The 24,962-nt window shown below is 54.2% G+C and overlaps 1 protein-coding gene across 2 annotated transcripts in view; it reads left to right on the plus strand.

Annotated features, from left to right (window-relative positions):
* Positions 1–24,962, plus strand: part of Rbfox1 (RNA binding fox-1 homolog 1) — a 1,611,415-nt gene that overhangs the window by 278,251 nt on the left and 1,308,202 nt on the right. Inside the window, exon 1 of one of the 2 annotated variants that reach the window (XM_058579672.1) lies at positions 18,980–19,855. The exons of the other annotated variant lie outside the window; for it this stretch is intronic. The gene's annotated coding sequence lies outside the window, so the exon portion shown is untranslated. Of the gene's footprint in view, positions 1–18,979; positions 19,856–24,962 lie in introns of those variants that run through there. 2 annotated transcript variants of the gene reach the window in all.

The following is a 24,962-nucleotide window of genomic DNA, read 5'->3' on the forward strand; positions in this document are numbered from 1 at the left end:
GTTTGTGTGTGTGTGTGTGTGTGTGTGTGTGTGTGTAGGAGGGGCCGGGCAGCAGGGAGACTTTCAAACCTGCCTCTTTACAAGGCTCTCAATTTATCTGGTGCAGGAGGCAGCAAACGGCCCTGTCGGTGGAATTCACCTTCCTCCCTGGCAAGCAGGAGCCTGTGTTCGCCGGAATGTCGGCCATTATTCTATTTGACTTCCCTGATGTGCTCCGGCTGATATGTTTAAGATTAATGAGGCATTCGTTCTCAATCAAGGAGCCATAATCAAGAATACCCATTTAGCTGCATCAAGTTGTGTCCCTGCATTAATTAATATCGTCTGACCTTTGTATTTTGGGTGTGATGATGTATCACTGCATCGTCCTGGGCAGTGCCATAAAATTGATGGCTCTGGTGCTGCCGCTCATATGGCCAAGTGGATCCTTCCAGTTAAACACTGTGCTCGTGGTTAACGTGGGGTGAGTAAGCCTGGGCAGACGATGTGTATTAATTCTTACTTAGTGAAGCAGGCCCTCGAGGTGGGAGATGGGGGGCTCGGCTGCCTCTGCCGAGGCTTGTCCGTTGGGGGGATGCTGGAGCTGGTGGCCAAGCTGCCCTGAAGCACCTCGTGAGGAGTCTTGCTCTAACTCGGAGATCGTGTCTGCATGGTAATGGCACCAAGCAGGGGCTGGGCCATGAGGCGCCTCTGCCCCTCCACATGGCTGTGGCTGCAGCGGTGATGGGACGTGGCTCAAATGCATGGCCAGTGCCTTAGGTCCTGGGCCATCTGAGACTACCAGAGAGTGCCAGGTGGCTGCAGGTGACACCAGAGCTGTGCTCCAGAGGCTGGCAGGCCACCCCTGCAGAGGCTCCGAGAACAGATACTTTGAGCAGCCCTGCAGGCCACACGGTCTCTTGCAACTCTCGACAGAATCCTGCCCTGTGGTGGGATCAGAACCACGGAGGAGATGTCATGTTTGAGTCACCACAACATAGTTAGGGCCTCGCGAGGTACTGAGGGCCTTGGGGGAGGGCAAACGGGCCTGAGAACGAGGGGTCAATTTCCACACTCAACCTGGCCCTCAGCCTGAGCGGCGGCCACTGCTGCAGGACCCCGAGGCCCAGCTCCAGGCTCCAGTCAGCCCTCCCTGGCTGCCCGTCAAGGTGGAGGAGAGGGGGAGGATGCCCCCACCTTCCCACTCCCATCCTCTGATCTAAGTGGATTTCAGATAAACCCTGGTCCTCCTGAAACGGCTGTCCGAGCACCACTGCCTGCTTTGGAATTTAAACCAGGGCCTGAAAACATCTTTCCACATCACTTGATGGTCTTTGCACCATTATTTTCCTTGACGGCACAGTGGTCTACGTTTTCCTTAAGCCGCCTTCCACGGGAGGAGCTTGCGTTTCCTCTTTTCTGGTTGCAAACCGGAAACGCTCTTCCCCGTTTGTCTCGAAGCCTGAATTCACATTTTGTCTCAAAAGAGAGACCCAAATAGGGAGTTTCTGTGTGGAAGGGTTCAAGGGGGTTTGGATCCCTTGAGTCACGTTACCCTCCGTGAATCTGAGAGTGTGGTCAGAAGTCTGTGACGGTGACTGCTTTTATGGAAGGTTTTTGGAAAGGAACTTTGAAAAAAAAAATCTTCTTAAGGGTGATGATCATGCCCGGATAGGATTTAGGATACAGAAACGGTCGGGGAGGGCCAAGGAATCTCCGTGTGTGCAACTATTGCCAAGAGACTGGAAGCTTGGAATCGTGTTCTCCGACATGGAACAGACAGAGATCTCCCGCATGCTCCGGGTTGACCCTTTGCTTCGTCATGAACATGGACCATGTCCAAGTGTGCTGGTGTCTTCCATAGACAGGGAGCTGTCCTGAGGCTCCCATCAAACTTTTCACGCAGCACCGTAACAGAGAGGGTCAGTCCTTCTGCTGTGCCATAAGGAAAGTGTGAGGGCTGCTGTCACAAGACGCAGTACACTGGACGGCTTCCACACACTTGAGTTCTGGAGGCTGGAAGTCCAAGATCAGGGCTGAGTGGGTGTCTGGTGAGGCTGTTGTGCTCCTGTAAGCTGGAAGGAGGGAATTTCTGCCCCCTCTCTCCGGCCACTTTCTAAGGATATTCATTCACTCCATGCATTACATCTCCACCCTCCGGCCTCCCACCTCCTGGTACCATCATCTTGGGGGGCTGGTTTCAGTGTGTGAATCGGGGGGCACAGGAGAGCCCAATCAGGAGGGCTCTCAGCACATGCATCAGGTTGCCTTTAATGACCCTCAGAATTGGCTCAGCGTCAAGTTGAGGTGCCGCGGGGGGTGTGAGGGTGACACTTTGGCTCAGACTGGGATCTGAGCAGCACAGCACGAGTTTGAGGTCCCGTGTTGCAGTTGGAGGTGTGATTATACCAAGCCAGAGCTGAATCCCCACTGAATCCAAACCCCACCTTCGGGCTCTGGGGTCTTAAAATGGGATCGGTGCGCCCGAGTGGTGGTGAAGGGGCTCACTCCTGCGCTCCACCTGGCAGACTTCTTCTGGGGGCTTGAAGAGCTCCAGGCAGAATCCCCAGGTCCCTGGACTGACTCAGTACATCTCCTGAGCTCCTGGCAGTAAACGAATTCCGCCAATGGAAACAGAACATCGACTTCTGTTTTAAAGATGGGAGAGAAACGGTTGTCCTGTTTCCCCCAAGGCAGCCCAGCTGAGAGCACAGAAAGCTCCCCTCTGTTTAGTTCTCCCTTAAGTCTAGCTTGGGGCAAGGTGTCCACCTGTTGGCTTGGTTCTCGCTGGATATTCAGTACTGGATGCTTCGTGTCTCTCCCCGCCCCCCATTTAATATGAATCACTTGCTGATTTTTAAGATGTTACTACATCATATGAAATATCAGTTCTGACTGTGAGCATGTGACATATTTTCACACGGGGAAAAACACATCCAAGTTAGAGTTGGGCTGGGTTTCCTCCTAGCTGGTGCTTTCTCAGTTTCTTCCCAGTGTGGTCCGTGAGCCTGCGTAGGAAAGAATATGAGTTTTCCATGTCTGCAGACTCACCAGGTCCCCGTGGGGAAGGCACCTGCTCCACCCAGTGTCTCCACAGCGTGGAGAGTAGGATTCGTGAACATGAACTGGGCGGAATCTTCCATCTCTCAGTCAGAAAGTACCCAGTGGTCTCGCCAGTCGGCCCTATTGGGATTTGTTAAATTTGGGGGAAATTGAAGAGGAATATGCTGACATTTATGTCGACATGGTCTAAAACCAAAGAACGTGAAGAGTCTTCAAAGCCAATGGCCAATAGTGCAGTAGATCAATATTACGGGAGGGACAGGGTGGTCTTCAGGGAGCCTAAGTGGGCAACCTTCAATCTCGAGTGTTTGAAGCCAACTCCAGACATACCCAGGGCTGGTGTCTTTTCAGAAACGTGATGGAATCACTCTTTGAGTGAAGTTATGTGGATGCCCAGCGAGTGGGACAGATCAGAGTTGAGGGCCTGCTAGGCACAGTGGTGTGGGTCTGTAATCACAGTGACTCAGGAGGCTGAGGCTTGAGGATCACAAGTTGGAGCCCAGCCTCAGCAACTTAGCCAGACCTTATGTTATACAAAATAAAAAGGGCTGGGCATACTGCTCAGTGCTGGATTGCTTGCCTAGCATGTGAGGTGCTGGGCTCCACACACAGCACCAAGAAGATAATTAAAGTATAAGCACAAATTCTGATGGTTTTTCACGGGAGCGAGGTTCTAGGCCACCTCCCTTCTCCACATTTCTGTCCTGGTGATGGAGTAGCCCCCTTGGCACCGTGACTCTGTCCTGAGGACACAGGTGCTGCCTTAATCCTGGCGACCTTTGTGCTCACAGTGCACTAGAACTTCAGCGGTCACCTGCTTACGAGCAGTCAGTGTGCAGATGGCATTTTTCATACCGGCCTGCTGGTCCTGGTGCCTGTGGAGGGTGTCACTGTGAACTCACGTGTCCTCTTCTAGGCAGAGTTTGGTGATTGCAGTGGGCGTCCCCTGGAGTTCATCAGGACATGAGCCCCCTCTATGGGACATGCTGGCTGACCTGCCTTTCCCAGTCCACACACCGTAGGTGAGCAAACTCCCACGGGAAGCACTTTTCCCAAGTCATCGGACTCCTGGTCAACCACAGGGTGCCACAGGCCTGTGCAGGACAAGTTCTTGAGTGGAAGGAGGCCCAGGGACCACAAAGGAATAGTTACTTCAGGGCACCATCTGAATGGCCCTCTGTGTCTGAATGGTCCTCCCTGGAGCTCAGGTCTGGCTTCCTGCCAGCGCTGCCCTTCCGTCACCCATTTACTCAACTCCCCTCTTACCCTGTCTGCCACAGGGCCTTTGAATGTATCCATGAACAGCCCAGAATGCTGCCTTGTGCCTGTTTCCCAAATTAATTAACTTGGACTCTTCCTCTGTCTCCACTCAACCATCCCCTCTGCCAGCAAAGCCTTCCGGACCCTCGTGACCGGGCCAAACCCTCCCCATTCAAAGCTCTCAGATCAGTTTGCAAATATGTGTGACCTTCTGATTCATGTTTTAACTTTGGCTTTATAGAGGGTACAATGACAGAGGAAGGACCGTGAGGCTGGAGAGGAAGGTGGGAACACAAGAGGTGGTGTGCGACCAAGCTGGCCACGGCCTCGCCAGGACCAGGGTGAGCTGCCTCACTCTGCAGCGTCCTAGCGTGTGCCCTGTGTTCTGCAGGCCGTGGGGGCCTGTACTCTGGACGTCGCTGTGGCACGGAGAGGGTCTGCCATTGCCTCCGTCTCCCTGTCTCCTCGGTGGCATCCTCCCCAGGGATGGAGGGTCCCAGGGCGCATCCCACCGGAAGCACCTCTGCGTTCCAGCTCACTGAGGACCCCTTTCTTCTGGACAGGCGTCGTCTCTTCCCCGACTTCTTTGAGTTCGAACCAAAGGTCAGTCGAGGAGGCTGAGCCACCGTAGCACGCTCCCGCCCCTTCCTTGAGAGAAGAGGGTTTCTGAGGTCTTTGGCTTCCCACCCGTCCGTGTTTCCAGGGAGGACACGGTTTCTGGTGCCTGGTAGGTGCTCAGAGAAATGAGTGGATCCGTGTGAAGTTCCTGGGACCGTGGGCAGCACCTCTTAAGGCCCGTCTTTTTGTTCCTAGAGTGTAGATGAGCGAGTCGGAGCAGCAGTGGGGAGGACTGGTTTGGAAGCCACTGGGAGTGTCAGCTGCCGCCTGTTGCACACATGGCACTGTCCCTGACCCTGTCCTCTCTGCATCAGTGAGGTCCTGGGGTCCTCCCAGAGCCATTTGGGTTTGCGAGTGTGTGTGTGTGTGTGTGTGTGTGTGTGTGTCGGGGGCACCCTGGCAAGAAACGGGAGGGAGGAGAAGGATGGGGTGGGGCTGTGGGTTCGCCTGGGCCCCTCCCCTGAGGCCCACGCCCCCTGCGGGAGGCCTCTCAAAGCTCCTGCTCTAGACCCTCCTTTCCCTCTGGGGTCTGGGGTCTGCTCCTCCCTCTTCCCCGAGACCCGGGACAGCGAGGCTCAGTGGTGCCAGGGGAGGGTCACGGCTCCACACCTGCCGCACTCTCCTTCCTAGCGCCTTTTCAAACCCAGAGACATCGCCTTACCTTGCCTCCGCGCGGGAGTGAGCCAGGTCTTCTCTGGGGCCTCGGCCACGTCCCTTAACCTCTCCTAGTTCACAGGTCCATCCGCAGCGCCGCTCCACCAGGGTCTCCCATCCCCGTGCAGGGGGACGGGGCCAGTGTCTCAGCAGAGGACAGGGTCTCTGTCCCCCTGCAGCTGTGCCCTGCCCTCGAGTTGGTCAAGCAGGAGTCAGGCCCACACTCTGACTGGTCAAGAGAACCCAGAATCCAGTTTCCTGTGAAGTCTCCTGATTTGGGAATCTAGATCTAATACCCACTTCAGAAATTTTGAGCAGGCCAAATTTGGGGTTCAGAGTTTACACAAGGCCGTGTTTCCAAGGGGTTAGGGGTGCCTGCTCCAGACCCAGACTGGCCAGCTCCCAGGGAGACTCTGCCCCTGGCCAGCTGGGTGACCACAGACATCTTGTTTAACCTCTCTGAGCTCAGTCTCCTTATCTGCAAGATGGGATGATGTTACACCCATTTCAGGGGATCACAGTGAGGATCACAGGAGGAACGCACACAGCAAGCGTCACTTATGTGTTTGCTAAATAAAAAGGGGTGGTTTATGGAATGCCTGGTGCCGCGCTTGGCCTATCGGAGGGTTGCAATACAGGAGCTTAAAGAAGGAAGGTCCAGAAGGTTTGAAAGATGAGAATCTAAATACAGACTTCTCGGGCTTTGTCTGTTATTCGGCTAACATGAACTCTCAAAATCATGGAAGCTTTTGATTCTCCTTCTCCTTCGGCACGGTCTATTTAATGCCACTAGCCTTGAGAGAGTGTCTGAGTGAAGAGGTCCCCGCCAGGGTGTATGGATCCTCGGCCCTAAGATTGTTCTAATCAGCCTTATTGACTTGGTGAAGCTCGCGGTACTTGGTATTGACGGGCCGTGTAAATCATTCCATCTGACATTTGAATGTCCTTTCTGAGGACTGTGTCAGACCTCACATGGAGCCTGGAGGTCCTGACGGAGTGTGCCTTGCTTACCAGAGCGTGCAGGGGCTCCATCGCAGGCCACACCCACCACCGTGTCGGAGACAAAAATGGAATGGGGACGAGAGTCACAAAATTTGGCTCCATTGTAAAAAAAAAAAAAAAATTGTGGGGAGCTATGGGAAGATTGTCTGTTGGAAGGGGCGTATCACAGTTTCCGCTGTCTTTAGAAATCATACAAAGCCAGCGGGCCATTTGGGAACAATCAGTAGCACAAGAAGTGCAGATAGTAATAAACTTGCAGGAAAAGTCATATGACTCTGATTTTGGAAGTTTACATTAGGTTCAGATTTATTCTTGGAAAGAGGGGACCGCACACCCTGCAGCTGAGATTCTCTGATACAATAGCCACTGAAGGAGGCTTCCTGCCTTCCAGGACTGAGCTTCTTGGCTAATGCTCCACCAGCCCATCTGGACACTTGTTCCCTTGCTCAGTCGTTCTGACAGTGTTTACTGAGCATCTGCTATGGGCCAGGCACCTGCTAGAGCGTGGAGAGTGTTGACAAATGCAGCGTGTCCCAGCCCCTGAGGAGCTCGTGGGCTTGCTGGGAAGATGTGTGATGGATGATTAAAATACGTGGCGTCATCTCCTGCTGGGGGGGAGGGTGCTCAGCTTTGCAGGTTGTCATTCTGAGCTGGATCCCTCCCCATCATGGGTGGATGCCTCTGCACCCCTTCTCTAACCCTGACAACCAAAAATGTTTCTGGACTTGGCTAGAGGTCCCCAGGGGACACTGTTGTCCCTGTAGAGAATCATTGTTAAATAGATATTTACATAATTCCTTGGGAGAGATTCACCAGGAGAAGCTGGGTGGGTTTTTTAGAAAGGCTGATGGCATTTGAGTGGACCGTGAGCTGGCCCTGTGCTCAGCAGCTGGTGAAGGAGGCTGGCACCCAGGCCCAGGGTGCGGTGCTGTGGCGGGCAGCTGTTGAGAGAACCGCCTGGGGTTCCCCATGGTGAACCTGGGCTGCAAGGCAGATAAGTCTGGGAAGGCAGGTGTGGACCAGCCCAGAGAGGCCTCTATGGTGGACAGAGATGCTCAGGCCTTATCCACAGGAGTGGAGGCCGGGGGCTGGGCATGAGGTACGAGATGGTTCAGGTTGCTTGGTGCTGCCCGTCGGGATTTCCTTGTGGCAACAGCACCCAGTTTCCTCTGGGGAATCGCCTGTCCTCCGTTCTCTGACCAGGGGTTGCGAGTGAGCTCAATCCAGGCTCTGGTTGCAGAGGTCTGGCCAGTTAAAGCACAGTGTCCTCCTGGTGGCAGTGAAGACGTAGCCGTGGTCTGTTGTCCCAACTGGGCCAATGAAGGGACACTCGGGATGGTTCTAGAACTAAGGTGGAGAAGAAGGGTCTCTCCCTTCTGCCGGGGTCACTGGTTTGGTGGAATATGACCCGGGGGTTTGTACCTTTGGGGGCAGTAGCTGAAGAGCCTGCCCAGGGAGAGGTGGACTGCAGAAAGCGGAGGAGAGCTGGAGGGAGGAGGGTGCTTACTGACTGAGCCTCTGGCTCAGCATTACCAAAGGCCCGTGTCCTCTGGAATCGTGGCTGTGCGGGACCTTAAGTCCTGTGTCTAGCTTAAACTAGCTTGAGTTGGATTTCTGTCACTTGGAGTGGGGAAAGGGAGACCCCCACCAGGGTGGGAATGTTCGGATGTTCTTGGGTGTGTGGAGGATGGGTCGTGGGCAGTGAAGGGCTGCTCACAGGGACACTCCAGTAGTTGAGAGGCTACTGGGCTGGACAGGGGACACCCAGATGCGGTGAGTGAAAAGGGAGGGGCCCAGGAAGACGAAGGAGGGAGTCGAAGACCAGCTTGAGACGCCGAGTCCCTGCCTGCAGGCTCCCCGGGACGGGGGCCGTCCTCTCCCCATCTCTTCCCACGTCCCTGCTCTGCTTTCAGGAATGTGTCTCACTGGGATGGCGCTTTCTGGAAGGGGTGTGTGATGGTCAGCCTCTGAGACGGTGCCGCGGCCTTCTCACAGGGCCACAGCCACACTCCCCTGCTTCTCCCTCTGCAGGTGACCGGGCACGCACCTTACCTCAGGTGAGGGCAACGCAGCAGAAATCCCGCAGCCTCGCTTCCCAGACTGGGTCATGGGGAGATGTTGGCTTTGCTCTCTGGGGTTGCTCTCTTCCTCTCAGGGGACCCAGCTGCCAGGCTGTGGGGCCACCCAGGGTGATGGGGAGCTGGTAGCGGTCAGTGACCAAGAGCCAGGGAGGAGCTGAGGCCCCTGATTGGAGAAAACGTGAGAAACTGAACCCGGCCTGCGACCTCACGAGTGAGCCGGGAAGCAGACCTGCTCTGGGTAAGAGGACACTGCAGCCACGGGGCACCTGTCCACGGCAGGCGGAGGAGGGCTTGGCCAGAGGCCCCAGCCACGCCGTGCCACGCCCTGGCCCCGAGTGAGCGTGCGTCGTTTTGAACTGGTGTTTCGGAGTAAGTACGTACACTAGCAAGAGCAAGAGAGAACCAGTACACTGGATTTTTGTTTCTAATTTATTTTGCAAACATACTAGATACTCGATAAATACTTGCCGAATAAGTGACGAGATTGATCGTAAACAGCAGCTCCAGATGCCTGGCAGAGAGCCAGGTGATGGTGGCGTGTTTCAGGCTGGCGCTGGGGAGACGGGAACTTAGTGAGGGATGAGGTGCACGGAGAGCACGGGGTCTAGCAATGACAGCCGGTGGGTGAGGCAGGGGATGCTGAGTCGCAGCGTCGAGGGAGGGTGGTGTCCAGGCAGAGAGATAGGACGCGGTTCCCAGGCAGGAGCCAAGTGCATGGTGGATGGACAGCGGGCTGCAGCCAGGACTGCACGTGACTGACTGGGGGGTCAGCAGCTGGTGAGGGAGATGCCACGCTAATGCAGCTTTGGTGGGACGTGGTATAAATGGGGGACCAGATTCCATAGGTCACTGGTCGGAGGAGAAGCTGGAGGTTGGTGCCTGGGGGTGGGTCCCCATCAGAGGCTCACCTAAGGGAGCTCCGACCTGTTCATGCTTCAGCAGCTGAGAGTCCAGGGATGGAGGAAGGGGGAGGTTTGATGGTGGGGAGAGATCTGAGCAGACAGGGAGGCAGAAGCAGCCCTGGGAGAGCCACAAGCCTTGGCACCCAGAAGTGTGTTCAGAGAAGCGCTCACAAGGTGGCTCCACATCTGTCCTGCGCCGCTCCGTGTTCTCCGCGGACGACTCCAGAAAAAACATGCGGCTGCTTTGATTGCCAAGTCGCTTAATTGCCTACGGAATAACAGCAAGCAGACCCGTCCCGGAGCCGCGGAGCACGGAGACGAACCAAAGCAGGAAGAGGTAGAGAAATCAAATAGACCGATGGCCTGTTCATCGACAGACGCTCACGTTGGTTCCCCTTCTTTTGTCAGCCCGTTAGTGGTGGCTGACATCTGTGAAAGGCTTTTTAGACTAAAAATAGAGAGGGATGGAGGAAAATTCCACCTGCCATCTTAAGGAACACGGGCGGCTTAGGCTTTGCTTATTTTTACCCCCTTTTGTCCATTATAAAGGAACGTGTTGGGCAGACGTCAGGTTCACGACTCGGGTGACAGTGACTCGAGGATCGGTGCCCTTCACGCTCTCCGAGTGGCTGCTCCCTCGCTGTCTCTTCCCGCCCAGAAGCACCAACGTGTGCCCAGCGGTGAGCCGTCCTCGTGCCTGTGAGTCAAGCGGGGTTTCCATGGAAAGAAGCTCTGAAGGCCCATGCCACCGTCCTGGACAAAGTCGAGTCTCCGAAGCCTGACTGGTTCGTTCTTCCTGCTACCTCACATCCCTGGTCCCAGTCCTAGTTGGGGCTCCAGAGACTTCAACTGGCACTTCCTGGGCGCTCCCCTGGGCTCTCTGGGAATACATTTCATGTTGTGGGCGTGATCACTCCGTCCTCCAGACACCAACACTTACCTCCTTCCTGGGAGTCAAGAGCGCATCGGCCACCTCGCGCCTTCAAAGAGAAAGGGGGACCCCAGCACGAAGTCCTCCAATGCCAAAGCTGTGCTGAGCTCCTCCTGTGCTCCCGCATCCCTATCCCCTGTCACTCTGCTCTGGGAGCACTCACTGGTGTCCACATCAGGAGCCTGGGATATCTTCGGCGTGGCGTGCTGTGCGTGCGTGTGCACACGGGTGTGTAGGGGGGTTGAAGTCTCAGATCGCCGTTCTCTTCCCAGACGTCTGGAACCCGAATCTCCAGTAGGGGGTCAGGGATCTGGATTTGGACCAGCCTTTCCGAGGAGGTTCGTGCACACACTGCAGCGTGACAGCTCTGGACGCGCAGACGTTCCTTCTAGAGTCTCACAGGTGACGAGAGACATTGGGGGTCTTGGTCTTCCTGGGCACATGACTAGCTGCGACCTTCTCCACAGGGACATTGAGCACACAGAGGAGGCCTCACGCCTGGGGCCTGTGCCTAGGCACTTACCTTGGATGTGATGCAGTGTGGACTTCTACCCACCAGCACCCGAAGCTCCTCGCCTGCGAACGCCCACTGGTCCCTGGATGCCCCTCTGTCCATGCCCAGGGCAGCCCTAAGGGTCAGGCAATCATCCTCTGTTGTACACTGACCTCCCGTTACCCCTAAGCCGTGGTTGATGGGAGCTGCTGTGGAACTCCGTGACCACAGGGCGTGTGCCCCCTGGGTCCTGGAACTGAGATCCTAACTGGCTTGGCACACTTAGGCTGGCCTCTGTCCCTCCTTCGATTTCTGATGCCGGCATCGGCCATGCTTTCCTGGGCTCACCTCTCACACGCACCACTCCCTCACAACCACCCACCGAGGTCCCCTCGGCCGCTTTTGGGGGGCCAGGTGAGTGCCTGAGGGAGGATGGGGGAACACCTTGAGCCACCCTAAATGAAGGCCTGGGAAAGTCCACCTGGGGAGGCTGCAACGGACGGAATCCCACGTCCCGGAGGAGACCGCCCTTGACTGAATACCCACGCTGGGTCCTCCCCAGGCTCCGGTTCAGCTTCCAGAATCTCGGTTTTCAGCCATTGACTATTTCTTCCTAAAACCTGCTATGCAGTCCTAAAAGGTATTCCCCGTGATTATATTTTATCTAGAAGTTTATGCCTCTTAGGTGAAATTATAAGGGATAAATAAAAGTGGCTTGTGCACCAGCGGGCGCCGGCCACGCGCACTCTGCCTGGGACTTAGAGGTTTTCTGCTCAGCATCCACCTCCCACCAGCGCCACCGCAGACGCCTGTTTTCCTTGTAAGTTTGCATATTTCTTCCTAAATGGACTAGATATGTTCACTTACCCATTTGTAATAAAATGGCTGGGACTTACGATGTAGCACATGCACCTGGAAGGAACGGAGCGCGGCCCCCCTGCGGCTGATCCCGGGACATCTCCCCTGAGGGGTTGGTGCATTAAGGTGAAGCTGTGTCTGATTATAAATTCATTAACTATTTACACCTCGTCGACTTACACCTTACTCTGTTCCTTGACAAGTCTCAATTTTAACCTTCATGGTTGACTTTAAACAGAACTATGAAAACAGCATTTATATTTTAAAAAACGATTTTTTACATGGACTTAAAATATTTACATTGTTTTTTTTTCTGTCTCATTGGCCTTTGGGTCCCCTTTACAGGGGTTCTGGAAGTACGGCAAAAAATACCTTAAGGATTTTAAAATGACGTCTCGAGCTTGCTAAGTCTGTAAGCTTGGAAAATTTGCTTCTCTTCTCCGAGCCTCAGTTTGCTTACCTATGACAGGGAATAATGACTCCGATCTGGCTTCAGGAGAAGAGGCCGTGCTCAGCCCTGGGCTGTGGAGGGTGGGGAGCTGTCCTTGGCTCCTCCAAGGACCTGTGCTGGTGGCTGGAGCACTGGGCCCGCTGCAGAGCACAGAAGGCGTGAGCTTCAGCCCTGGAGGTGCAGACAGCCGCGGCCCCGCGGAGACCACGCTGCCGTTCTTTAGGGTGACCTGCTGGAGAGTGGTCACTCGGAGGCCACCCCTGACTTCATGGAGCTGATGCCGGGTGCGTGGTGTGATGCTGAGGAGCTTCTCACGGGTGACACTGTAATTCCCAGGATGACATTGCGTGCAAGGCCTTTGCTGAGCTGGGTTTCAACCCCACATCAACTGCTGGTTTGGCAACAGCGAGCAGGGGCACTGTGCCTCTGGGCCGCAGCTTCCTCCTCTGGAAGAGGAGGCTGGTGGTAAAGCCTGGTTTGGGGAATGGCTACGAGTGCCCTCTAAGGACTCTAGCCGAGAGGTGGACCTGGCCCCTGGGACGCAGGCGAGCTGGTCCCAGTTCCTAGTCCTTGCACGTCACAACAGCTGTTCTCGTGCCACTGTGTTGGCAAGGACGCTCCAGAGCACGGCTTCTCACCTGGGGACGTTTGCCCCTGGGGAGCATACGGGGGTTTCCGGGGACACTTCTGGTTCTCTCAGCTGGACTGAGGGGAGGAGGCTGCGAGCAGTGCTCAGGGAGCCCCTCCCCAACCAAGGGCTGTGGGGCTCGCCGTGCCCCCAGAGCCGAGGCGGAGAAGTCAGCGTGAGGCCACGAGCCATCTTACATGGCCACGCGGTGGGTGGGGGAAGGCAATGTCACTGGCAGGGCGCGCCTGCAGCAGGAGGGCCCAGCGGCGACTGGTGCAGCAGCCCACAGCCTCGAGATGTTCTCCATTCTGATCTCCTCGGCACTGGCTTGTCTGAGGACACAAGGCTGGTCACAGGTGACGGCAGGTCCAAGGTCACATCCACACAAGGACACATCTGGAGGTAAAGAAAGAGACGTCATTTCCTGTGCCTTTCACTTGGATCCAGACGGTGTTTCCTAAAACACATCAGGGACTGTCTCCTAGGCCGAGGACGTGGGTCTTACGATGACGCCTCACCCAATGACTTACAGGGACAGTTGTTCTCATGCAGGGGAATGGAGTCAATGGCAGTCAGGATCTCTGTATTAATCCCGTCACCAGGGTCATTATCACTGCACTGTCCCCATTTCCCATACGGGGAAGTGGAGGACCCCTGATATTTACACACTCTCACTTAGTTCTCATCACCATTAAGTGGGAGACAGGACGATATGAAAGCAGTTCATCTTACTTATGGACTTTATCCGGGTATTTCTTGAAGATGCCTGACAGCGTGCTGTTTAACCACTAAGCAGCCTATCAACTACCCTGCCATAAATGCAGGACATAGTTCAGTCTCTACTTCTTATTGACCAAACATTCAGGGATCTTTTCTTGATTCTGATCAAGCTCAAAATGTTTATTTCCAAACTACTTTCTACATAAGCAGGCTCCCTTTGATACTGCCAATTTCTGAACATCCCTTCATTCTTACTTCAAGACCAATTGATTAGGATTCTCTACGATCCTGATCATAAATCATCAATTCTATGTTTGCCTTCATGGACGGTGAGTCCCAGGGCAGAGAAACCCAAGATGATAGATGACTCACAAATACAGCTGTTTCTCAAAACAGACTTGGTTTTGAATACCGGCCTATTTGCCAGCTCTGTGAGTTTGGCCAAGTCATTGGATTTCCTCCTCCTTTTAAACTTTAGCATACTCATCTTTAAAAAAATAAAAATAAAAAACAAAAATCATAATAGGAGCTATGCCTAGAGTAGTGATGTGAGAATTAACTGAGATAATACAATAATGGTGAATGCTTTGTTTTTATCAGTGTTCTTCTGTTCATTGCTGTTTTCTTATCATTATTTGGAGGACATACATAGAAGACAAGGGATGAGGCCAAAGAGGAGAAACCATCTTGTTTATTATGTCATAGATATTTTAAAACAGTATGAAAGTCTGTGTCCCTTAGGAGAAAGGGACCTCACCCCTGCCCACTGGATAGTTAGTTCATTGTCAGAATTAAAAGACTTGGTGCAGATCAAAATCCTGAACGATGTGAGTTCACTCAATCTATAACTGGATATTGAGTATCTGCCATGAGCCCAAGGGTGGGGGGGGGTAGATAATATAAGGTGCCATCCGTTCCCCTGTGGTCCTCGGATGGCTTTAATTAGCTCATTAGGTGACCCAGACCACGGTAAAGCTTTCGGGTAAGCCTGGAGCCCGAGAGCCCCAGGACAAGGCGGGTCTTGCAGAGTATCGGGATGTGCAGTGACCCGTATTGAATCAGAGTCACGCAGAGTGGCACCCTCTCTTCTGGGCCTGCTGTGGAAAGGTTTACTTGGGAGGAGAAATGAAAAGATGCTTGGATATTTTGACCTTTTTTAAGTTCATGTTTAAAAATCTTTATCCTGTCTGATAGACCACCGATCACCCCTAAAAAGCCTAGAGTGTTTGGGAGGGATCTACTCCCTAGGTTTCACTGGACATCCACACTGACCATCTGGAAAGTTCTCAAACATAGCAATGGGTGGGAAATGGTCATTGGAACATCACTGCAGGCACAGTGATGACCAGGGCCTGGGCAGTGGGCATGGTGGGTCTTGGCAAGCCTTGGCGTGCGCCCATCAAGGGCTCCCCACCATCTGGTGGTCCATTCAGCACCCTTTGTGAGCTTCCCTAGCCCGGGTCTCGGGCCTCATCTTTTGTAAAAACGCCTTCGTTACTGCCTTATAGCTGGGCATCATGGTGGGTTCATTCCGACCCAATCATACAGGCACAAAATGTGATTTGTTCCATTTCATTTCCCAACGCTTCCTCTTCCCCTCCCCCCATTTCCCTTCCTCTGCTTTAGTGGTCTTCCTCCTATTTATTATTTCCTCGCTGGTGCTTTACGGATATGCACACAGGTGGAATTCACTGTGGTATGTTCACATACGTACATGAAGAAGAGCCAGATCATGGCATTTTTCGGATAAGTGGCTGGAGCCGGAGAACGTCGCGCTAAATGAAATAAGCCAGACTCAGAAGGTCAAGGGTTAATGCTTTCTCTCACATGCGGAAGCCAGGGCAAAATAGGGGGGAACTAGGAGGGAGATGAGTGGAGTAGGAGAGGATTGAGAGGGAGGAGGAGGGTGGGCAGAGGGAGGAGCTGAAGAACGGATTGCCCAACTCATGCTGGGCACAGGGACGCCACCTTCCGTGTTGGCCGCCTTGCCCACCTGATCACCTCCAGCCCCCGGAACCCAACCTGATTCTGTTGATAGGGAACAGGTCTACTGTTCCTTGAAGGAGCTGCACAGTTGCTTCAGGGCCTCTCACCAGAGACATTCTTCTCCAGGATTGTCCCTCGCCCGACTCCTTGGGTGACTCCTACTCACCTTCTCTGTTTAGGGTTGTGTCCTCTGAAATCCCTGCCTGACCTTCCTCTCCCCACCACCCACGTTGGCCATCTGCTCCCACTCAGTATTCGACAAGTCCTGCCAGACTTTGGGACCCCGTGTCTTGATGTTTGCTCATCCTATTAGATTATAGGCACAGACTGTGCCTCGTTCATCTATCGGTGGCCTACAGGAGGCATTGGCTTTGAAACAGATGGATGCTGAATGGCTGCAAGAATGAAGGACTGAGTGAATGAGCGGGTTGATTTCACAGCTCGTGCCCAGGTGGCACATCCATTTAGAACACCACCTGCTGCAGCAGGGAAGCAAGGTCCACCAGACATGTGTTGAGCTTATTATGTGGCTGGCCCCACGCCCTGGGGAACAAGTCCTTGACACCTGGGCCTTTCAGCTTAGTGGAGAAGAACATAGCCGACTGGCACAGAGTTATCCAGGGAAGTTAAACACAGGTACGAGAGGCAGTGGAAAGAGCGCCTCATCTGGGCCGTGGGAGTCAGGGAACAGGCAGCAGAAAGTGATGTATAAACAGAGCTCTGAGAGATAAGCAGAAGCCACCTAGGAAGCGTCCACAGGTTGTCCCAGGCGGGAGAGACAGTACGTGCAAAGGATGAGAGACCAAGAAGAAACACTGGATCACGGGGCCAGCTTCCGAAGAGCCAGATAACCCAGGCACTTAGAACCTACTTAGAGGACTTTCGACCTCATCTTGGGGAACTAGGAGGAGCCATAGGAAGATTGTAAATTGAAAAGTGAGATAATGGAATTTACAAGGCTTCAAAGTCATTCTCACCACCACCCCCTTTTAAAAAATCTTTATCAGCTTTATCAAAGACAATGCTTCTGACATGTGTTTCTACCAAGGATTGCAAAGTGTTGTGCATGTCCAGTAGAAGGAGTCAGAGCCTCTTGCTGAGGACTTGCCCTGGGCTGTCCAGGGAGCTGTCCAGCGCGCTGTCCAGCGCAGCAGCTCTCCTGACCTTGCTTCACCTGGAGGAGTGACAGGAGAAGACCCCTTTGTGGACTTGGAGGGGCCGTAGGGAAAAAGAAACTAGCGCTTTCAAATGGACAGCCTGTCGGCATGTGACACCGACGGTCACTCTCATTTTGTTTTAGATCACAGTGGGTATCTCCCTGGCTCCCCTTAAGCTTCCTGGAGCCTCCCAGGGGCGCAGGTACCAGTGAGTCGTGCCCTGACACTCCTGCTGATGCATCTAATCCTATTTCCACTCCAAGATAAAGAAATCAGACCAGATTCAGACTGACCTTGATTTTCAGATAGTTGAATACATTTTATTTCATTTCCAATGGTAAAAGAATGTATTAAAAAATAAAAGGGCACAGCGATTACCCCTTTTAGTGAGACAACAGCCCGTGCTTCTGTCTTGAAGGATTGCATTCATTTCCCCCCCTTCTGGAATAAAAATGAAGTAGTATAGAGAAGCAATTCCTGTTGGTGAATTGTCACAAAACATTATATTTCAACACAACTTCCCATTAACTGCCATTTATTTCTTCTCTCATTATTGATAATTTGCTTTTAAATTGAGAATACCTCTTTACAGCCCATCTCATCTCCCTGCCTTGCTAGACAATTACATTTAAATTTGGTGGCTTTCCCATTGTAAACATTTTCTGGGGGAAATGATTATGATGTTACTAACCCAGATTTATGGCTTCATTGTGTTATCACTGAAGGATAAGAGACTAGTACAAAATTAAAAAAAAAAAGCCCAGTTGTTTACATACAAATATATTATTTTCGGGGTCCTGAGAAGCCTCTGGTAAAACCCAACCCAAATAGCCAAATCACTGGAGCCAATGGCAGATTTTCTGCAAACTTGTTTTCTCAAAGAAGAATAAAATATTGCCTGATCTGAAAAAAAAATTCCACTTGTGGTTAGGAGATCCCTTTGTTTTATTTGAATGTTGGAAGGAACCCTAGTAGTTACAGAGGAACTACTGCATCTGCCTTTGGGAGGCTCTAGGAGAGGGACATGTACACCATGGGACATGTACAACATGGTCTGTCCTTTGGAAATCTCGCAGTCCCACCTGGAAGAGAAGCCAGGCCCAGGCCCAGTCAAGCCAGGGGACAGCCAAAAGTACAGGAGCCTGAGCTCAAGTGCTGGAAGCTGGGCTCTGGCCTTGTCCAACCCCAGCTGTCCTTCAGGAGGTAGGGCTGCACAGGGGCTCTTCACAGACAGGAAGCAAGACCTGTCTGGTGGTGGCCCTGCTTCCCTGCTCACTCTGTGACCTTGAGTAAAGGTTACAGCCCTTTAGACCACAAACTTTATTGTGCAAAATAATCACTGAGTATGTCTGTCCAAAAGAAAGAAAAAAAATGAGGGAAAGGAAGGAAGGAAGAAAAGAAAGGAGAGAGGGAAGGAAAAGCGTCTCTGGCTTGGGTCCAGGGTGGGGCTCAGGAAAGGAGAAGTATTGGTTTAATGTCTGGAAGCCTCCTTTTTCTGACTGTGAACCAGACCAACCCATAGTACCAACTTCACTAGTTGTGGAGCAAAGAGAAAGCACCGTGAAGTACCTTAGGGGACATCTGAGAAGTATGTGCTTACTAAGTGCTAATGGCTGCGAAGGAGTCCCTGGGCTTCTGGCTGCCGGACAACTGCCAGGAAGAGAACCAGTCTCTAGACCCTTCTGGAGCCCCTACAAGAAGAGGTGGCTGATGGGAGTGCAGGGCGGGGGCCACCCAGCGCTGGCCAACTTTTTGGAGCTGAAAGAGCATTCGATGTGTGCCAGTCCATGAGATTTAAAGATTCACCAGAAAACTTCCCCAGAGCAGAAGCGGACCGGGGCAAGAAGTTGACACCCCTTGGCGTTTCTCCTGGGGAATGTCTTCCCCGATTAGGGGTCAGGATGCAGGAGGGCGCTGGTGCTCCGTGAGCAAGCTCACTTTGGGACAAGAACCTGAGCACAGGAAGGACTTGGGCTCATTGCCTCCCAAGACAGCTTTCACCTCTTGTCCCCTTTAGGTGAAGTGACGGAGGCACTGGGTTGCCTGTCCGCCAGGGCCGCTGGAATCCAGGGCTGCACGCGTGACCGTGGCAGCGGTGCTGAGGGAAGGGGGAGGGGGCGCTCCCTAGCGCACCGGATTATTTTTGGCTCCGCAGCCGGGGCTGCTCGCTGCCTGTCGCGCGCACACACACGCACACACACACACACACGCACACGCACATACATGCACACATTTTCTCGCGCGCTCTCTCGCTCTCCTTTGTTTATTTTCTAATCTGTATTTTTGTTGGAAGATCTCTCCTTCCTTCTCTCCCGCCCGCCTGCGAGCGCTCCTGCGGACCGACCAGGAGCACACTGCTCCCCCGTCACTCCAGCCCCCTCCCGGTCTCCGGAGCGCGGGGTTTGAAGGTCACCTCCTTTCCAGTCCCCCTGCGAGCCTCTCAGCTGCTGCCTCCTCCTCCTCCGGCTGGAGCCCGTGGCTCTGGCTGCGCCGCCCTGAAGCGGTTCTCGCAGCGGCTGCAGGGAGGACAGAGCCCGGGGTCGCGCAGGGTGGGGAAGCCCAAACTCGAGAGGGGAATCCCTCCCCTTCGCCTCAGCCCCCGGCAGATCCTTCGGAGAGGCGGGCGCTCCGCCAGCCCCGGGAACAGCAGAGGCGGCGGCGGGCGGCAGCGGACCCACGCGTGCGCCTCCGGCGGAGAAGGAAGCTGTGAGCAGCGCACCCGCATCTGGAAGGGACAGACCTGCGCCCCGCCCCGGCGAGAGAACTCCGAGCCTCCAGCCCAGGCAGAGCTAGGAGGAGCGCCAGAGCCCCGGGACTGAGACCTCGCGCTCCAGAGCCCCTCGCAGTGACAGCCAGGGCCGGAGCTGTCCGCACCCTCGCCGCGCCCAGACAGGGGCACGGGGCCGGGCTGACCTGCCCGCGGAAGTTGCGGCCAGTGCAGGAGAAGCCAGCACCCGCCTTAGCAGCCTCCGGCTCATGGTGAGCGTGGCTCGGGGAGCAGAGAGCGCAGGGGACTTCGGGGGTCTGGGGCCGAGGAGAAGGAGATCGCAGCCAGGCTCCCGTGAGTTCTAGGTAAGTCCAGGCGGAATCGTCGCCTCTGCACCCCGTGACCCGGCCCAAGGGGTTCCAGGGAGGGGAGAGTGGGGTCTCCAAGAGCTGGCCTCCTCCCAGTGCGAGTCTGGGCGCGCTGGATGCGAACTTTTTTCACTGCCTGTAGAGCAATCTCAAGGCACGTTCCTCCCAGGGGGACAAGACCCTGAGACCCCAAGCGTTGCTGCCAGAGCATGTCCTTCTCCGCCCCAGAGCGCCCCTGGGAAGCGCCCAGGCTGCCCGCTCCGTCCTCCCTACGACTCCCAGGTGCGGGCGCGGCAGGGACCTGCCTGCGCACTTGGGTCCGTCACCCTGCGGGCTAGAAGGGTGCCCTCGTACACCCCAGGGTCTCTGCCTCTTCCGCTTCCCTTCCCAAAATCCGAGCCCGAAGGCATCTCGGTGGCCTGGGAGGAGGACCGGAGGCGCGGAGCCCCTGGTGGGAAGTGGGGAAGAGAGGAGGCTCGCTGTGGGGGAGCAGCTATGTTTATTGGCACTCGGTCAACGCCCGGAGCTGCTGCGTTCCACCCCAGCGGAGGAGGCCGGCTTGGAAACTCGGGATGCGGGAACTCCAGCCGAGTCCCTGGGTCCCCGGGTGCTCTAGAGCACCTTCACTCCAGGGGCACTCCCAGAGGAGAGCGAACCTCTGCGCTGCGTTGGAGCACAGGCCGGGACTCGCCCCTGTCCGCTCAAGCCTTCCCGTGGTCCAGGGATGGAGGCGAGGGCGGGGCTGGCTGAGCGCTGTTCCCATCTCCCCACGGCCCAGGGGGCCACCTGGCTGTGAAGCTCCTAGCGCCTCGGAGGCACCAGCTTCAGTCATGCAGAACCCGGAAGCTGTCCGCCTGGGAGGGGAGGGGAGGGGAGGGGAGGGGAGGGGAGGACCCTGATCCCGCCCTGCCCAGAGTCACCAACTCGGTTCCTGTTTCCAGGGAATAAGAGGCTCCTGGGTCTTAGTGGGCCAGAGACAGGGTGCTCTTGCCTCCCCTGGGGCTGCTGGGGCTGGGGCTGGGGCTGGGGCTGCTCAGGAGCTTGGAAGTCCTCACCAGGGGCGTCTGGGAAATTGGCTCCCAACTAGGGGTCTTCTCAGTTGAAACGAGGGGGAGGTGCGGAAGAGCTTTGAGCTTTAAGAGAAGCTATCACAACTTGGGTTTTCCTTTATCATAATAGTGGTTATTAATTTTTACTTTGAAATCAAACGGGGAAAGAGAACTGGCCTCCTCCACCCAAGTTTTTTGAGGTTGCAGCCCCCTAGCCCTCCCCTACTTCCTTCCCCCCCACTCTGTCCTCGTTCGTCCCCTCTGCACTTACCATTTATATTTGCTACAAAAGGAGAAAGGAAAAAAAAAAAGATGAGACGGCCTGGATCCTTTGAATTTTTAAGTGACCATAGTGGGCCCCACTGGAGCCATTGGCTGGTTTATTTCTGGCTGAGATTCTTCTTCTTCAGAGGCCTGGGTCCTGGGACCTGTGAAGGGTAACTGCCGGCACACAGCAGGGCTGATGCCAAACCTTCATTTTGGAGCTTATCTACTTCCTAGTTGAGTTGGGTCAGGAGGAACAGGGTACCATTCGTCATGATGCTGGAGGGCACCTTCAGAGCACAAGGTAGAACTTCGTGGCTGGGGAGAGCACAGTCCTGGTCCTTTTCCTGCACCTGTGCGACCTTGGGCAAGTTGTTTAACCTCTCTGTGTTGCTGTTTATTCACCTGTAAAATGAGAGTTTCTGTAGTAGCTCTAGCCCTACAGGGTTTGGGTGAGAATTAAATAAAGGAGCAAGCACACAGAGCAGGACCTGGCATTGTGCCTGATTATGTTAGTTTTCTTTCCAATAGATTGCTCTAATTTTTGAGCTTTAGGACAGCGAGTGGGCTAGAAAACACAGGTATCTTGCCTCATACACATGCATTTCCTTGTAAGTAACAGATTTACATGTGGAAGCAAAAAGAGAATTAATCCTACTGGGAGGTAGCTGACTGAAGCTTCCAGCTCTGCAAGCTCCAGCTGGCCTGGCCTCCTCCACCGTGTCCTCTGCATGTTCCAAGGAGGCCCAGGGACAGCTGCCCACTGGCTGGGTGGTAGGTTGGTGGTGTTTGACTCATGGTCTTGCCAAGCACCATCTAGCTGCAATTCCAGTTTGGTAGCAGTTGTACCTTCTTGGGATTGGATGGAAGGCCTTCGTCTCCCTACCCTCCCAGGATGAACGAGTTGCCTTCGTAAAGGTTCCTTAATTGCAGACTTGCTCCTACGACACACGGAGTATTTTGAAAACACAGGAATCAAAGAGCCGTAGGAGAGGCTTTGTCGATCATGTATCCTGTGACTCACATTACAGTGACTGTACTTAAATATGGAATTCTGTGACAGTATCTAACCCTATAAGAACAACCATGGTCATCCATTGTCCATAAAAATCATGAGTGTAGGAAGCAGATACCTTGATCCGGGCTTTCAGCCTTTAATTTTCATTTTACTGTGCTGAGAACCGAATACAAGAATGACCGCTGAGCAGGTTTTTAGGTGTACCAACCCAGGGTCACTGACCACAGGGACAGGGTGGTGCAGCCAATCTCCAGGGTGTGTGGTCTTGACGGTGAGAGGAACTGTTCTTATGGGAAGTATCACACATACACACTCCTGGGAGCCGAGGGCAGAGGTGGTTGCTGGGCCTGAGAGGAGGGGGCAGTGGGATTTATTGATCAACAGGTATGAATGCCTGAGTAAGTCTCGATCACCCTGTCTTTACCCCTGGTGGCTCCTGCACCAAGGGGGATGTGGGGCTGATGGGGGGCTGCTCCTGGAATTGACCTTCCTGCCCTGTCTTCTCTGGCTCATCATTGATGCTGTTTTCTGAGTTCCTCTTCCAAGTCAGAGCACACATGTCTTCCAGATAGCCTCACTGAGGCCCCTGATGGGACTTGAGAATAAAAAAATAGGTTTAGTCCTTTCAGCTACAGCCACACCAAGCCATTATATTTTATCAAAATCCTTTCAGATGTTTTTTTTTTTTTTAATTCAGAAAATTGGGTCTGCGTGTATGTATGTCTGACATTTCACCTTTCCAAAAATTAGACCATTTTATTTTCATCTTTAAGCTGATGGGTGGAGTAATGAACACATGCCAAGAGGGGAATCGTATCTGACACAGAAAATGCTTTGGGGACGCGACGATTTCCCAGTGGCGTGTAAGGAGACTATTGAAATCTGAGTACATTTGCTCTGAAGGACATGCCGCGTGCCCTGCCTTTGCCCAGCATGGGAGTTCACACAGTAAGCACAATTCCCAAATTAACACCAGCTCGGCTGACGTTCCTAAAATCCTGGGGTAATCTGTCACATCCACAGTCACCCACATTGTTGGGATAAAGACCTCAAACGTGGAGATGTTTTTAAAGAAGCCATGAGACTCTCCCTGATGCCTGCCTTCATTATTTAAGATACTGCCTCAAGGCGCATAAATTTTAAAACTTTAATTAAAGAATCAATCAGTGATGGAGCTTCAAAATGAGGGGACCCGGCAGTTTCAGATGACATCATCGGCAAACCCGTTGGACTGGGTTGTAGGGCTGGGGGGATATTCTGAAAAACGACATGTGGGGTTAAAGGAGAGACAGCTGTCCCCATATTTGGGTCTTAGCTGCTCCGAGGACCATCTGTACCACTGGCTTGGCCTCGCTTACTGGACAAGGGGTGTGCGTGACCCTGGCCTGCTGCTGCAGAGGGCTATGTCTGTTTGGGGGGGATGTTGTTTCTTCAAACTGTACCCTGTTTGGGTCACTGTGCTCCATGGCAAGACAGAAGGGACTCTGTTCTCCTGGAGCCTCTGTCCTGGGGAAAGCCAGGTGATAAGCAGGAGATGGAAAGGCATTTTTATAAGGGAGACAGCAAAGGTTGCAAAAGCCCCAGTGGCATTGGGATAGCGAGGGTCTCGGAGGGACCCTCCAGGGAGGGGAAATTTGAGCTGAGTCCTCAGTGAAAAGAAGGCGAGGTTGCACATGGTCTGTGCCTCCCCCCAGCTGCCTACTGTGCGCCAGGCAGTGTTGGCCCTTGTGGTGACCAGGGACCCGTGGATGCAGTGACCAGCCCCGTCCTGGTGCAGCGTCCATCCTAGGGCTGCCGTCTGGATGGAGGAGTGTCAGAGGTGGGCCCAGCAAGCACAGCATGAATGCAGGTGGATGCTCTGGGCCCAGAGGCCAGCTTAGGCGTCTGGATGTCATTCTGATGAGAGATCACTGAAGGTTTTGTGCAGAGACGCCGTGGTGTCTCCGTGGCAGAGACGGGCGGGAAGCGTAGTCGCATTCTTTTGAGATGAGTGAAGAAGGAGAAGGGCGCTAGGCAGCTCAGGGTTCCACCTGTTCCTCTCTGTGGCCAGGTTTGCCCAGTGGGCCTGCCAGATCCCCAGACAGATCCCGGGACATCCAGGAAACGAGACTCCCCTGGTTGCCCTGTCTTTGGGCTCAGGCCCAAATCTTCCATTCAAGAAGAAAGATTAGGGGCTGGGCTGGGGTGTGTCTGCCGGAGAAGATTGCCCAGCATGCAGGAGGCCCTGGGTTCCGTCTCCAGAGCAGAGAGAGAGAGAGAGAGAGAGAGAGAGAGAGAGAGCGCAGGGGGAAGCACCTCATTTACCTGTGCAGCTCCATGTGGGTGGAAGCCCCCAGGGCACAGCTGTAACACTTTCCTTCTTAGCTGTTCTCGCTCTGGGCCACCCCTTCAAGGAGGCAGCCGCCCGCCATGTCCTTTCTGTGCGTGGCTGGCAGCTCTCCTGGGAGTCCCCAGAGAGCGGTGACACACAGATCCCCTCTTTTCCCTTCAGGGATCCTTTGTCCTGTGAGGTTCCCTGTCAGGGCTTGGCCCTGTGTGTCTCCATTGGTGGGCGTGGCAGTAAGAGTGGCTGACTGTGGGGACCCCGTGCTGCTGACAGGTTGGTCTTTGGTGGCTCCCCTGCCCTTGGACGGTGGAGGCTCAGTGTGCAGGGGTTGGACCGGGGGCCAGTCCACTGTCTTTTCACACTGACCCTGGAGCCGACCATTCATCCCAACCCGGGGCTGCGCTCTGCAGTTCACGTCGGCTGGACACTTCCTGTGGCACAAGGTGC

The sequence above is a fragment of the Marmota monax genome, unplaced genomic scaffold (assembly GCF_021218885.2).
Source record: "Marmota monax isolate L192 unplaced genomic scaffold, Marmota_monax_Labrador192_F-V1.1 WCK01_AAM20220418_F8-fsc00035, whole genome shotgun sequence".
NCBI lineage: Eukaryota > Metazoa > Chordata > Mammalia > Rodentia > Sciuridae > Marmota > Marmota monax.